A 16,496-nucleotide genomic window follows, 5' to 3' on the forward strand; every position below is an offset into this window, starting at 1 on the left:
AGGGGAGGAACAATGCCATGAATGATATGTAACAATATGATGCATGCACGTTCCGTACGTTCTTACAAACTTAGGAAAAATAACAATCGCTAGCGGCATAGACGGTGGCATACAACGATCTCTCATAACGTAGCTAATACGTACTACACGATAGCGCTGTTATGTACCTGCAAAAGATCCACTTCAGCCCAAGCCTGACATTATGAAAATGATGCATGAAAGCAGTAAAGTAATCTACTCGCTCTACCCGCATCCCCTAGATACGCGTACAACGGTAGCAACTACCCGAACCATCGTCCTATCGACGGCATCGTCACCATTGGACGGAATTCCCCACACATTGGATACCTTCATACAAACACGCGTATGGCATGTAAATAATCCGGCATCATATAAACACTTCCCTAGGTCGGCAGTGCGTCTGACCATGCTCTCACAACTCTCACTTACCGAGGCGTAGAGGCAATGGATCCATACATTACCACTCAAGTGAATGGCACTCATACAATAGCACGCCGTATGAGCGACGAAATAGAAATATGATGCAAAGACCCCCAAGTCAGTACTTAAATAAGCCACCTAGAGTTCTTAACTGGGCATACTGGATATGACCACTGGCACACTCTTAAGTTTTAAATTAAAGGTTGAAACACCTATATACTATAAGTTCATAATTAGTTTTGTAACACAAAACCCTTTTGTTTTAAATACACGCATGAACAGTAACCTGCTAAACCTTGCTCTGATACCAGCTGTAACAGAACCGACCAATTATACGAGATTAAGTAAGAAAATCTTCCGTCGAAGCAGATAATTTAGCAAACTTAAGCCCGTATAACCCGGTAGTCCGTGAAACCACGAAGGATTTCAAACCAATCGACATACAAACCAAGATCATACAAGTTTAACAAGTACCGTCACACGTTACATAAAGTTCACAACGACAGTGGATACATTAGAGTTTAGAACATAAAGTTATTACAAACCAAGTTCAACTGAAATAGCGGAAGTACATAGTTTTAAAGCCACACACACACTTTTAGTTTAGATACAGTGCCAGTAGGTAGTCATCTCCAACAAAAGCATCAGATGAGAGATACGGAGTGACCAATTGCCCTTGGTCCTAGTTGTCACCCATCGCCGGGTACAGGCAGTTAATGCAATAACCGTAGTACATTTGACCATCTGCAACAACAATAGGAACAATGCCCTGAGTGCGAGAAAGTACTCAGCTAGACTTACCCGTCTTAAACCAAAATAAAGCGACACCAAGGATTATGCAAGGCTTTCTTTAGTGGGCTAGCTGACTTGTTTGCGAAAAGCATAAGCTATCCTGAAGACATCCTTTTAAATACTTTGCATCTTCTTTAGTATAACCTATTCATCTAGGTAAGCACCTGTACTATAGCAATCACATGATTAACCATTAACATCCAGTTACCAATTTAGCTTTAGCATGTCCATACCATCCAGATAACCATCATTGTTCCATAATAATTACTACGATGCCGTAGCTCGAGTCAAGTGCTCACTATCCAGGAGTGATGGCGATTCGAATCGATTCCTAACCAGCTGGTGATTTGTTCCTCACACAAACCACACCCACCGATCAAGTGAGCGATAGATCACCAATGACACTTTTCAGGTAGTCGTGGGACAAACTAGAGCTGCAGTACCCAGGGACCGCCCGACTGCCAGGAATCAGGTCACACTTGCCCTTGGGCTCACTCTTCGCGCCCCTGTCATACCCCCATCAGCACCAATACGCGCACCCGTGTAGATCCCGGCCCGAATAGTGCCACTAGCTTCGCGGTCGAAAGGTACTTTATTCGGCCAACTAAATGTGAGGCATGCGTTCAACATGACAAGAGGGACGAGCAACGATCGGTCCTTAATCAACACAGATGGAAACTAATAGCACCCCAGAACCCTGTCTGGTTGCCTCCAACTTTTCCATCCGGTCTCCAATTTTCCATCACATATGGTTAATTCCAGGATATCATTCTTCCCATAGCCAATTTCTTCCAGTAACCACCTATAATGTAGGTGATCGGGTATCACCGATCGCTACCGGTCTAAGCAAGGCTAAGCAGTTATTCGATTCTGACCTAACAGGGAAAAGGTAATAAGGTAGGCAAGGATAGTAAGGAATGCATCAACGGTTTCAATCAACTCCTACAACTTAATGCAACAATATATAAACTCATATATATATAGAAAGAATTTTTTTATAAAGTAGGAGACTTATAATGCTCCGGGGCTTGCCTCGTTCGAATGAACTAGGTTGATGATCCACGCACTCCGGCAAGTCCTCTCCTTGCTCCTCTTCCTCTGGCACCTCCTGTGCCTGGACTTCTTGTGGATCGGTCCCGGTCTGCTCTTCCTGAACGGTTACAAGCAACTCCTCCTGCGATCCTGTATGATGCAGATGTATAAGTGCTAATGCATAGGTGCATAGAAGAGGTAACATGTAATGATCATGATGCATGAAATGTGGATGAGCATGTTTAACTTCATTGGACATAGTCGTAGCGAAGTTCTTCTACAAGGTAGTCAACATCATCCAAGAACATGTACTACTATCTACTACGACAACCACTGTACTAACAGGCTAAATCACTTCGGCAACTTAAGATGCTTCAAAGATACACCAAGGCGAACATTATCAACTAAACTCGCATTAAAGAAGATTATTTTATTTCATTTTAACTAGGGCTACCACAGCAACATATATTTCTGGTGCTCATAAAAACCTAAGAAAATTACAGTAGCATAGTACTACTCTAAGTAGACTACCATAAAATTTTCATGGCATTTGGATAACTAAAATAGCCTACACAAAAATGACAAGGCATAAATGCTTAAAAAGGCATAAATAGGAAACCCTAGTTAAAAGTGTCAAACAACAGATTTCATATTTTTCCTAGTATCATTCTAGCATAAGAATAGCACTCACCAAATTTTACCTTTACTGGATCTATAGAAAAATTATGAAAATTCACACAAGTATTAATCAATGATAAAAGTAAAATCTCTAACTCAAAAACCATACATGAAATGACTCTCAAATTTTTACCAGAGCTTCTACTAAGCAAGACTAGCATACCTACAAAATTTCATAATTTTTGGACCACAGAAACTCAAGATAAAATTCAAACAAGTTTGCATGCATCTAAAAATACATTTCAAGTTCCTATTTAATTCATCCAAAAATTATACTATAAGTGCTGATGTTATATTTTTCTTAAATACTAGACTTCACTCAGATCCTAACAAAATTAGACTCACTCAAATTGGATCTACAAAACTTGATATACAAATTTCACAAAATAGCATCAAAATCTGAACAAATGCACTAGCTTTTCATTCAATAGACGCTGACAGCTGGGGCCCTCCAGCAAATCGGGCCCGCATGTCATCCACACCAGAACAGAGGAGGCGGCTTCGACAGCGCGGAAGACGGCGTAGCTCGCCGGCGGTGGCTTCACCGGCGACGCGGAGGGTACCTCCGTGCACGCCATGACCTACCACGCCAAAAGACCTACTAACCCTAAGCTCTAGCGGACTCCAGGGACATCGGCCATGGCCCACGGCGGCTCGGCCATGGCGCACGGTGGTGCTCCGGCGAACCCCGGCGTTTGGTGGCCAGACAAGGCGCGCGTAAGCTTTTAGTGAACAAGACGGACCTTCCTACGCTACGGCTACCAGCTACGGTGAAGCGGTCAGGCGGGACCGCGTGAGATCACCGGCGGCGACCATGGCGGCCATGCCGTGGTGGTGCATGGTTCGGCAATGCCGCTCACCTAAGGCTTGGCTGGCTCCGTGAGGGCGCTGACGAGGTCCGTGAGGCGATGGCGGAGCTACGGGTGGGATGGTGGTGGCTGTGGCGCCGCGGCGAGCTCGAGCGAGCTCGGCGGAGCTGATGGCGTCGGCGGTGCGCTGCGGCTGTGAATGGGGAAGGCAACGGAGGAGTGAATGAGGGCAGAGCGCGTGCGGAGGGCAGCAGGGCGCGCTCCTCTTCAAGGCAGCCAGCGCGTGGCATGGTCAGGGCGAGCCGAGCGCATGGCGGACACACGGCGGCCGCCATCTGACCTCGGTCGGCCATGACCGGTCTGAAGCCAAAACATTGTAGCGCGATTCAGTCGAATCCTCAACGTCTGACAGCAAGTTTTCAACGACCAAAAACTCATAAACGGTGATGATCTAGCTCTAGGTTAGGTTGACAAAGTTGGAGACTGAAGTGAGAGCTACAACATTTCCAATTGGCACTCAAACTGATTCGGTCAGGTTAGGGAGATACAAGGCTCCAAACAATGGTATACGAACTGAAAATCAACATCCAGACTTAGAAAATTCTAAGTGTTGAATCCAACCCCAAATTCTAACTTGTGGGACCATTTAGAGCATGTTGTGGACATTTTCATGACTTGGTCACAAAATAACTTTTGTTTCTTATATAATTTGCTACAACTTTGTTTTAGGTTGCTCAGACATGCAAACATTCTAAGCGGTACTTTTTGAACAGTCAAACCAAAAAGTCCTAGGGTCAAAACAAGTCAAACCATGACTTGGAAACTTAATTATGCAAAATGATCAACATGAACATTGTTCCTAATGACCTTCTAAGTATAGCTAAGTTGTTTAACAATATATTTAGCCATACCACACATTGGTCACACAAGAATCAAGCACTGAATGTACTGAAACGATGAAAAACAATTGAAATGATACTTTTGTTTCATAGTCATGTTTCACATGTTTCACGATCTTGTTGCATTACAATAACTAGCTAGGTTCCACTAAAGTGAGTTGCACATGTTGCACTTGGGTGTTGCACACTCTTTAATTCACAAAAACAACACTCATGAAATATACAGTATGTTGAAATGTTTCGATAACATGTTTCATGTGATATAAGCTCATGAATGGATGAATGATGCTCATGTTCATGGAATGCAAGTGCAATTATGCAAGCATAACACCAGGGGAATGTTAGGAATTTGTGGCCGGTGAACTACGTCCTGTTGTCGGTAATGATGGTGTTTGGAACCCTAAACCTGTGGATGATATCGGTGAAGAACAGCACCGCCTGCTTGGACTTGATTCGATTGATCGGACAAGCCTCGATCCACTTGGAGAACTTATTGATTGCTACCAGCAGATGGGTGTAGCCCTCGGGGGCCTTCTATAGAGGCCCAACCATGTCGAGCCCCCACACGGCGAATGGCCATGTGATAGGGATGGTTTGAAGGGCTTGAGCCGGGAGATGCGTCTGCCATGCGTAGTACTGGCATCCATCGCAGGAATGTACGAGCTTGGTGGCATCAGCAACCGCTGTTGGCCAGTAGAACCCTTGGCGAAAAGTGTTTCCGACGAGCGTCCGAGGCGCTGCGTGGTGACCGCAGGCTCCTGCGTGCAAGTCCCAAAGTAGGGCTCGACCTGCCTCGGTGGTGATACATCGTTGGAGGACGCCAGATGGGCTTCGTCCGTACAATTCGCCGTCGCTGAGAACGTAAGTCTTGGTCGCTGGGCAAGCTATTGGGCTTTGGTCCTGTCAACAGGAAGCTCTCCTCGGACAAGGCGATCAAGGAATGGGACTCGCCAGTCCGTGTCCTGGTTGGCCTTGGGAGGCTCCGGGTTGACTTCCATGACCTCAGGCTCGGCCGAAGGGGTCTCGGTGACCGAGGGGGCCACGAGCCCTGCGGTGGGCTCGACCGGCGGGCCCTCTCCCGTTGCTGAGGCATGGTCGATGGAAGGCTTGTGGAGGTCTCTGGCGAAGACATTCGGGGGGACCGGGGCCCATGCCGATGCCATCTTTACTAGTTCATCCACGGCCTCATTGAATTTATGCGCGATGTGGTTGAGTTTGAGACCGTCGAACTTGTCTTCAAGGCGACATACCAGCTTGAAGTACGTCTCCATTTTGGGGTCATGGCAGTTCGACTCCTTCATCACTTGATCGACAACGAGCTGCGAGTCACCCCGTACATCGAGACGCCGTACTCCAAGTTCGATGGCGATCTGCAAGCCGTTGACGAGGACTTCGTACTTGGCTGCATTGTTGGAGGCGGCGAAGTGGAGCCGAATCATGTAACGCATGTGTACTCCGAGGGGCGAGATGAAGAGCAGGCCCATGCCTGCCCCAGTCTTCATTAGGGACCCATCGAAGTATATGGTCCAGTATTCTGCCTGGACTTGAGCAGGTGGCAGGTGTGTGTCGGTCCATTCTGCCACGAAATCGGCCAAGACCTGAGATTTAATTGCTTTCCGAGGCGCAAAAGACAGGGCTTCCCCATGAGTTCGATAGCCCACTTGGCTATCCTACCCGAGGCCTCTCGGTTATGGATTATCTCCCCCAGGGGGAAAGATGACACCACGGTGACCGGGTGGGACTCAAAGTAGTGACGCAGCTTGCGTCGAGCCAAGACTATGGCGTAGATCAGCTTCTGGATATGGGGGTAGCACGTCTTGGTCTCGGAGAGGACTTCGCTGATGAAGTAAATAGGTCGTTGGACGGGTAGGGCGTGCCCCTCTTCCTGCCTCTCGACCACCACTGCCATGCTGGCCACTTGGGTTGTTGCGGTGACGTAGAGTAAGAGGGGCTCGCCCGTGGCTGGTGGTACCAGAACGGGAGGATTGGTGAGCAACGCCTTGAGCTTGGTGAGGGCTTCTTTGGCCTCGGGGGTCCAAGAAAAGCATTCCAATTTCCTCAAGAGGCGGTACAGGGGCAAGCCTTTTTGCCAAGGCGCGAGATGAAGCGGCTCAGGGCCGCAAGGCATCCCATAACCCTCTTCACTCCCTTGAGGTCTCGGATTGGCCCCATGTTGGTTACGGCCAAGACCTTCTCCGGGTTGGCCTCGATGCCGCGTTCCAAGACTATGAATCCTAAGAGCATGCCTCGGGGGACCCCAAAGACACACTTCTCAGGGTTGAGCTTGATGCCCTTTTCTCTGAGGCATTTGAAGGCTATCTCCAAGTCGCTGACGAGATCACTAGCCTTTCTGGACTTGACCACAATGTCGTCTACGTAGGCCTCGACGGTCTGCCCGATGTGCTTGCCAAAAACATGGGTCATGCACCGCTGGTATGTGGCCCCTGCGTTTCTGAGGCCGAACGGCATAGTCACATAGCAGTACATGCCAAATGGTGTGACAAAAGAAGTCGCGAGCTGGTTGGACTCTTTCATCTTGATCTGATGGTAACTGGAATACGCATCAAGGAAGGATAGGGTTTCACATCCCGCAGTGGAGTCGATGATTTGGTCGATCCGAGGTAATGGGAAAGGGACTTTTGGACATGCTTTATTTAGACCGGTGTAGTCCACACACATTCTCCATTTCCCATTTTTCTTCTTAACTAATACAAGATTAGCTAACCACTCCGGATGGGACACTTCTTCGATGAATCTAGCCGCCAAAAGCTTCTGCACCTCCTCACCGATGGCCCTGCGCTTTTCCTCGTCGAATCGGCGTAGGCGCAGCTTCACCGGCCTGGAGCCGGCCCGTATGTCTAAGGTGTGCTCGGCAACTTCCCTCAGTATGCCCGGCATGTCCGAGGGACTCCATGCGAACATATTGGCATTCACGCGAAGAAAGTCGACGAGCACGGCTTCCTATTTGATGTTGAGGGTGGCACTAATCCTCAGCGCCCGGTCATCGGGGTAGGTGGGTGTCGACGAAATATGGTCGGCAGTCTACCGAGGGGGGTGCCCGTGGTGGTAGATTATCGGTAGACGGTGCGTGTAATCTGGAACCAGATGGTGACACAAGGCGCAGAGACAGCGATTTAGATAGGTTCGGGCCGCCTAGTCGACGTAATACCCTACGTCATGTGTCTTTGGTGTATTGTATTGAGATGTATACAGATTAACCTATCCTCTAGGGGGCCCTTGTCTCTCCTTATATACTCCGAAGAGACAAGGTTACAAGTAAAGTATCTAATTTGGTACTATTACAATATCTAGTACAACTTGTAATCTTGATGTGCACGCCTTGATCTTATGGGCCGGGCCACCTCGGATGGTGCGGCCCATGTACCATCTTGTGGTACCCGGGGGTATATCCCCCATAGTGGGGTCAACCGGGACAAGTTTGACGGTCTCTGCGGGCTCGAAAGTCCTGGCATGACGCTTGGAGTCGGGTACCTCGCTACCGAGTTGGTCGAGGTTGACGATGAGGGTCTTGGCCTCTACGATAGCCTCGGCGTACTCGATGCACTCGACGTCGCAGTCGTATGCATGCTCGTACGTGGACTCGATGGTGATGACGCCGTTGGGGCCCGGCATCTTGAGCTTGAGGTACGTGTAGTTGGGGACCGCCATGAACTTGGCGTAGCACGGCCGCCCCAAGATGGCATGGTAGGTTCCCTTGAATCCAACCACCTCAAAGGTGAGGACCTCCTTGCGGTAGTTGGATGGAGTACCGAAGCAGATGGGCAGGTCGATGCGCCCGAGGGGCCGCGTACGTTTCCCCGGCACGATGCCGTGGAAAGGCGCGGCGTCACCCCGGAGCTGCGACTGGTCGAGCTCCAGGAGCTCCAGGGTGTTGGCGTAGAGGATGTTGAGGCCACTGCCTCCGTCCATCAATACCTTAGTGAGTCGGGTGTTGCCGATGATGGGGTTGACGACAAGTGGGTACTGCATGGGGTTCGGGACATAATCGGGATGGTCGTCCCGGTCGAAGGTGATCGCCTCCTGAGACCAGTTGAGGTACCGAGGAGTGGCCACCTTTACCGAGAAGACCTCCTGGCGCTCCCTCTTTCGCTAGCGTGCCATGAGGCACGCTGAAGGCCCGCCGAAGATCATGAAGGCGTTGTGCACCTTGGGGAACCCGTCGTCCTTATCGTCGTCCTTGTCGCCGGCACCCCCCCTCTTGGCATCGTCGTCGGGGAGCCCGAGCTTGGTGTAGTAGCGCCGAAGCATGGTGCATTCCTCGAGGGCATGCTTCACCGGGCCCTGGTGGTATGGGTAGGGTTTCTTAAGCATATCATCGAAGAGCCCGGGGCCCCTGGGGCCTCGGGGATTCTTGCGCTCTGTGGCCGTGACTAGGCCAGCCTCGAGGGCTTCCTGCTTCCCCTGGCGACCCTTCTTCTTTTTCTTGGGGAGGTGGGGAGTCAAGGCCCCGGAGGCCTCGTCCCTCCGCTTCCCCTTGGCGTCGTCGTCGGGGAAGATGGCCCCAACGGCCTCTTCACTCGAGGCGAAGTTGGTGGCGATGTCGAGGAGCGCGGCCACCGAGGTTGGCACGTTCCGGCCCAACTCTTGGACTAGGTCTCAGCAGGTGGTGCCAGAGAGGAAAGCCTGGACAATCTCCAAGTCGCCGACGCTTAGCAACTCGGTGCATTTCTTAGAGAAGCGCTGGATGAAGTCTCGGAGAGACTCGTCCGGCGCCTGGCGACAACTCTTGAGGTCCCAGGAGTTCCCAGGGCGCACGTATGTGCCCTGAAAGTTCCCGACGAAGACCCTTCACGCCAGTCGTGGATCTGCGAGGGAGGAAGGTGTTCGAGCCAGGCTCGCGCCGAGTCTAACAGGAACAACGGGAGGTTGCGGATGATGAGCAGGTCATCATCTGCGCCGCCTAGCTGACAAGCCAGGTGGTAATCGGCTAGCCAAAGTTCGGGGTTGGTCTCGCCGCTGTACTTCATGAGGTTGGCCGGTTGCCAAAACTGGGCCGGGAAATGAGCAACGCGGATAGCTCTGCTAAAGACTCGAGGGCCAGGTGGCTCAGGAGAAGGACTGCGGTCCTCCTCGCTGTCGTAGCGGCCACCTCAGTGCATGTGGTAGCCTCGGGCAGGCCCCTCGCTGTCATGGCGCCATCGCCTGCCGACCACCTCGTGGTCATCCCGCGCCTCGCGTCGGTTGCCAAGTCGGTCGTGCAGCAAGTGGACCCTGTTGGGTGTCGGTGCCCGAGTGGGCTCGGGATGAACCGAGGCCTCCCTATCCTGCCGAGGCGGTGCCGTGGGAAGCTCCAAGGCGTCTCCGCGCTGTCGGGAGGTGGAACTTTCGGCCTGCTGCACCGCGGCAGTTTCGAGGAGATCCCGAAGCTCGCCACGGACCCGTTGCCCCTCCATGGTAGAGGGCTCGGGCATTGTTCGGACTAGCATTGCCACAGCCGCGACGTTTTGGCTAGCGCGATTGAAGATCGGGGGTTGCTCACCCCCGTCATCGTCGTTGATGCGGTGGTGAACATCGCGGGCCCTTCGCCGGGCTCCTCTGCCATCACCGCGACCTCACTGCTCCTGCTCGAGAGTGTCTCGGAGCTGTTGCAGAAGGAGTCGATCCTGTTCGACCTTGGCCTGAAGCTCACGGAGCTGCTCTAGGTCTGGGCGTCGAAGTGGTGCGGGGGCGGGGTTCTCGTTCCGCATTGCCAGTGGGACAATGCGTGGAGGTGTGGCGTCGCCTACCCCCTGGTGAAGTAGGGAACGACTGCCTGCCCCTTCGTCCTCATCGCTTATGCTCGGCATCCCGAGTCCGACGTGGAAGCATTCGCGAGTGGGATCGTAAGTGCCTTCGTCGTCAGAGTCGGAGTAGCCGAAGTAGTGGTCGCTCGTGGCCAGGAAGCGGCGCATGGCTTCATGGTTGCGAAGTCCAGAGAAGTCCACCCCAGCCCACGCCTCATCCTCCTCCGAGGAGTCAGCATGGGTGTGGGTCAAAATCGTGGTATCGAAGTCGAGGGCGAAGCGTTGGTGGTGTCCTGAGGGTTCTGCGTGAGCAGAAGTATAGGCGGAAGCATAGGTGGCGGCGGCGTTTCTCAACCCAAAGGGGTACGGGGATGGCGCCATCGCCAGGCTTTGCTCCGCCGAAGTCGACTCCTCAGGAGGCGGCGGGGCAGAGCTTGATGACGGGGCGTCGCCCCCCGCACGCCACCGGTGTCTTTCCCTTGTCCGGGCTCAGGCTAGACAGGTCCCCAACCAGGGACCTTGCGCCAACAGCATGGCATGGGACATCGGCAGAACGCGGTGCGTCGCCATGAGCTCGTGTGGTGTCAGGGCAGCCCCGCTCGCGTCGTGCTTGGCGAGCACGACGAGAGCGGCCACCCGGGCGCCGTCTGCGCCTGGGCTGCCGGTGCGTGACGTCATCGTCGTCGGTCGGTGGGGCTCGAGGTGTGAGGAGCACCATGTCGTACTCACATCCTAGAGACATGAACTCTAGGCTCCCGGACCAGATCACCGTGCTGAGACGCAATGGTCGTACGGGGTCTGCCATCCGGAACTCGTTGGGATGATGTAGCTGACACGCAGAACCCCCTACCTGGCGCGCCAACTGTCGGTGTTTTGGACCGGCAGGTCCTCAACCAACTAGTGAAAATATACTGCGTGCCCCTAATCCCGGATGGTGATGCAAAGAGACACAAGGTTTATACTGGTTCAGGCAATAGGTGCCCTACATCCAGTCTGAGAGATCGATCTTGTATTCCTTGCACCGAAATGCTCGTAGTAGGGGGTTACAAGCAGGGCGAGAGAGGGAGCTGGTCCCAGGTCCCGGCGTAGAGTGGTGTGGGTTGCTTGAGATGTTGATCTCAAGCAACGGGGAAGTGTCCGTGTTACAGGGTATTGAGTGCGTATTCGTCTATCTCGTGAGCTCGTATGTGCCTGAGTGTGTGTGAGAGTGAGAATCCGCCTGTCTAGAAACAACCCCGGTCCCTTCATTTTATAGTTGAAGGGGGGACAAGGGGGAATATATGTGCTAGCTACGTGGCGTCGTGTGAGCGGAGACGGCATGTCCGAGCCCTGTAGCCTGTTACTGTGGCGGCATGGTTGATGGAGTGGTTCCGCCCTTGAGGTGCTGGAGCAACGCGCCGATCACATCCGATCCTGTGCGACGTGGGAGCTCTAGCGATAGCTTGACGTAGGGCCTGGCGAGCGACGTGCCGGTCGCTGTGTGTTGACCACGCGAAGTGCCGAGGCTCGGTTGGTGCCGAGGCCGAGCCATCGTGGGGGCTCGGCGGGCGCGAATCCCAAGGTTGTCGAGACCCTGAGGTAGACTATCGAGGCGTGGGGGGAGCAGTTGATCCTGTACACTGATTTCGAGGCTACAGTGACCCAGGCCTGACTCCCCACGCCGCGTTGTTCCTGGAACAGGGGTTAGGTAGCACAGTGCATTGCGGGCGCCGGTCGTGGGCATAGTACCGAGCACAGCGGCCGGTAACCCCTGCCTTGTCCTGTCCTGGACAGCATGGCGTTGATGTGACTTGCGTCTCGTTGGCCACTCCGCCGTGTCGAGCCATCGTCCGGCTGATGTCGTGGGAGTGGTTGGTCGCATTGATTGGGCGTGACGTTCTGTCGGGGAGATCGGTCGAGGCGGAGGCGACGGGGTTGTTTGCCGAGCCGGCCCTGAGCGGGGCGGAGAATCGGTAACTCGTCCGAGGCCTTCTGGACGGGGCCTCGGGCGAGTCGGAGAATCGGTTTCCTGTCCGAGGCCTCACGAGCCGGTCTCGAGCGAGACGGAGAATCGGTAGGCCGTCCGAGGCCTCTCGTACGAGGCCTCTAGCGAGGCGGAGAGTAGGTGGCCTCGGACGAGGCCGGGGTTTAGCCAATAGTTGTCTCTTGGCTCTGATTTTTTAAAGGGTTTAAGCAATTAGCTTTCGCTCTTGCTTAGGGGATCCCTTTTTATGGTACCCGACAAATATATTTTTTGTAATATATTTATTTAGAGATATAAGTGCTAATACTATTTACTATAAACTCCGTTAAACATGAGCTAGTTTGACTGGCACGGTTCTCATAATTATATTCTTTTGTGGACAGAGGGAGTACACAAGATCATTTAATTGCAAGGTAATTAACAAGTGTTATATAGGGGGTTTAACATGTTGTGGCAACCACAGCTTAAGTGTAGATCCGCCAATGAGGAAGCGTAAACCTGGACAGGCGGTGGACGATCTGTTGTTGCTACCTCTCCAGTCTCCACTAACACGGCGAGGATGAAGTAGAGGCGACAAGGCCGTTAGGATCGTGGATCTGCTGCTCGATGGTGCAGGGGCCGTGGATCGCGCGACGATCGGCAGACCTGCATCGAATCACGGAGAGGATGAAGTAGAGGCGGCGAGGCCGTTAGGATCGTGGATCTCTTGCTGCTCGATCGTGCAGGGGGCGTGGAGCACGCGACGATCGGCAGACCTGCAGCAGTCGCAGGATCCGCGGACTGCAAAGCGATTCGACGATGACCGGTGAATCTCCCTTGCAGGTCGACAATTGATTCAGGGGCGAGGGACACGCTGATCGTAGAAGGCGTCGTTGAATTTATTCTTTTTTTTTTGGAACATGGAAGTAGAACTCCATTACTCAATGACGGCGGCCAAATCTTTGGCCACAAGTACCTGGGTACAAGCTGGAACGCTGTCTCTAACGGAGTCAGCTCCCGGACTAAGACCAGGCCCAAGAGCAGCTAGAGAATGAGCAACAAGAATCATTTTGGGATCGCGTACTGAATCCTAAAGGAGTGAAAAAGTTGAATGCCCCTCCCCCGAGCATCCCCAACGGGCGACTCGGGGGCACTCGCCGGCGCCGCCCCAGCGCCCCGCTCCTGCCTCCTCTCCGGCCGCCGCCACCACCCACTGGCGTGCAGTGGCGGCGGCCCGAAAAAGGTCACCGTCGCGCTACACCACCTTCCCCCCCTCCTCCACCACCTGCCTGTTCCCCGAGCTTCTCCAGCGGGTCGGCCGGTCGGCGGGCTAGATCCGGGCCGCCTGGGCTTGGCGATGGCTGGCGCTTCGGGAGCCTGCCTCTGCGCGGTGGCTGCGGCTTGGCAGCTTCGGCAGGCCGGGCCCGGCAGCGCCCTGCGGAGGCCCACGTCTCCCCCTCGCCCCGGCAAGCGTGCGTGGGTAGCGGTCTCCAGGCGGCCCGCGTCACCATCGCCGGATCTCGGGCCAGCCCTGCCAGCACCGACTTTGGCCTCTTCCCCTTCCTGCGCGCGGCCGAACAGCGCCGGCCGTGGCCTTCTCGGCCGGCCCCACAACGCTAGTGACCGGGGCCGGGCCGGCTGTGGCCCGCCTGTCGGTGCCCTGGCTGGAACGCCTTCTGTCGGCTCGCGGCTGCCAGGGTTGTGGCCTCCAAGCGGCTGGCTTGGTCTCGCTCAGGGCCGGACTGCGCCGGCCGTGGTCTTCTTGGCCGGCCCCACAACGCTGACGGCCGGGGCTGAGTCGGTCGCTTGCCGGTGCCCTGGTTGGAGCGCCTTCTGCCGGCTCGCGGCTGCCAGATCTGGCGACCGGGAATGCTTCTTTCCGACTCTGTGGTGGTGTGGATGTTGCTGTGGTCTTTGGTGTCCGTGCTGGCGGCCTCGGCCCTTCGGTGCCGCCGCTGCGGGTGCCATGGGTGGCCTGCGCCTGGGAACGTTCGGGAATTGGGTGCAAACCCTGCCCGGTTCTTCTGGGCCGGCGGCGGTGGCGCAACCACGCCATCTACCTTCTTGAAGGCGTCGTCGAAGTTCATGTTTGTTGGGGCAAGCTAGGCCCAAAGACCTACTCGTGTGCTTCTTCCAGCGTTGTTGGCGTCCGCGGATATCAAGGTCCTTCTTGAAGGCATCGTTGGAGCACTGCTGCAGCCCATCTCCCACTCTCTCGTCGGAGTTGCTCCTGCCTGTGCTGCGCCTGTCTGTGCTTCAAGGTCGTCTTCGCATTGGTCTGTTCAGCATGCTTGGTGTTGCCGCCGTCGTTCGGTTCTTCGCAGCGGATGCTTGGCCGCTTGCGCTCAGGCGGATGCTTTGCCGTCGACGTCGCTTCGGGCTCCCTCCTCAGGCAATTGCTGCTGAGTGCGTGTTGGACCCCATCTCTAGCGGATACTTTGTTGCGATGACTCTGGCGGATACTTTGCCGCCGTGGTTTTGCTTGGGCGGATGCTTTGCCACTGTGGTTCTTGCTCGGGTGGATGTTTTGCCGCCGTGATTGCTTGGGCGGATGCTTTGCCGCCGTGTTGCTCGGGCGGATACTTTGCCGCCGTGCTCTCGTCTCTTCTCGGTGGATGCTTTGCCACCGTGGCTTCATCTCCTATGCTGGCAGCTTTGCGTTGATGTATTTTTTTCTTGCAGGTTCAGTCGGTTAGGTTTGTGGTGGGGGCTTCTCCCTACCGCCTTTATTTCCTTTTTATGTCATTGGGACTGCGGCGATAATCCTTGGATTACTTACGGGTCCTTATAATGTTTTTGTCAGTGTTTCTCGGGTCCCCTTAATGAAATACGTGCTAAGGCACAGTCGCGAAAATTTTTTTGGGATCGCGTCATCTAGTTTTAACTATTCTTGTGGTCATCGGTTTTTTAGGGAAAATAACGGCGGTGATTTTTCGGGAGGGTCACGGATCGCAGGCACGCGGTGATTTGCCGGCAGTGTCGCGGATCGCATGGCACGCGTGATTAGCCGGGTGGACTTTCGCGAGGGGAGGTGAGGTGAAAGCCGGGTGGATGATTCCCCTCCATAATTTTTAGTTGTAGATACAGATAAGTCATTGACAAACCTTTTCAATTGCATCTCCTGGAGGTGAAGAATCCCACATACATCCGTTTGTCTTATTATAGGAATTCTATAAACCCATATCGATGGTGAGGCTCAGGAAAACAGATGTTGAAACCTTAGGAGCAGTGACCTGTTCGTCCAGGATAGCGAAAGAGAAATTCCTCCTAATGAAATGTAGTTCTGTTTAAGAATCAAAACGCAAAAGAAAAAAAAAGGTGACTGGTAGGCATCAATTTTCACTGAAATAAAAATACCTTCAAATCTCTCTCAAAGAACCTCAATTTATAAATCGTGACATGTTATCTCTGTCAACGATTCCATCTCCTGAACGCGAGATAGCATAAATCCGTGGATAAGAGAACATTCTTGTTGACTGATGAGTCGGATTGGTTGACATCCCAAGATCCATCTTTATGCTGGTTCTGCAATATCTACTCGACAGATTCTGGGAACCCAAACTACCGGCGAGTTTTCCAGCGAATGGACGGCATTACCTTGGTCTCTCCCACGGCGCGACACCTAGTCACCAGATCTGCAGGCGGGGCCAGCCGGATGAAGGCACCAGAAGTACGTGGTCGACGTCGCCGGTGCCGCGGTCAAGGCCAAGGGAATGGCGTCCATTGGCGGCTTCAAGGTCGTCCCGCTCCAGTCCTCGCTGCCGCCCATCGAGGTCCGGCCACCTCCTCCTACCGGCCTGTACCGGATGGGTTTCTAACCTGAGGAGATCGCAGGGCCCGGGCGCGGCGTGGCAGTGGGCATGCGACGGGAGACCAGGACGCCGTGATTTGAGGAGAGAGTCCGGCGTGCGAGGAGCGGGGGCGGGATCGCGGGCGCGGGCAGAGCTACCGGTAGGATGGGCTTCCCTTATTTACAGAGGAGCCGAGGCGAGGCCGGGCGGAGCGAACGCGCCAATCACGGGGCCGAGGATAGCCGGGTCAGGATGGCATGGCAAGAGCGGGAGACGAGGACCGGGCAGACTGCCAGGAGTAGAGAAGTAGAGATAAAGGGTTGGGTAAACCAAGATAGTTAAAACTAGATCAAACCTTTTTTTTTTTT

At 53.8% G+C, this 16,496-nt stretch overlaps 1 long non-coding RNA gene across 2 annotated transcripts; it reads right to left on the reverse strand.

Moving 5' to 3' along the window:
- Positions 1–935: 935 nt before the first annotated feature.
- On the reverse strand, positions 936–16,386 carry LOC136474540 (uncharacterized). Of its 2 annotated transcripts, XR_010762938.1 has the most exons (5): positions 15,695–16,386; positions 15,442–15,604; positions 12,857–13,003; positions 2,266–2,415; positions 936–1,185 (listed from the first exon to the last, which is right to left on the reverse strand). It is a non-coding gene; the product is annotated as an uncharacterized lncRNA (long non-coding RNA). The 2 variants fall into 2 exon arrangements; XR_010762937.1 differs by lacking the exon at positions 12,857–13,003.
- Between the last annotated feature and the right edge of the window lie 110 nt (positions 16,387–16,496).

Source organism: Miscanthus floridulus, chromosome 8 (genome assembly GCF_019320115.1).
Source record: "Miscanthus floridulus cultivar M001 chromosome 8, ASM1932011v1, whole genome shotgun sequence".
In the NCBI taxonomy this organism is placed as follows: Eukaryota; Viridiplantae; Streptophyta; class Magnoliopsida; order Poales; family Poaceae; genus Miscanthus; species Miscanthus floridulus.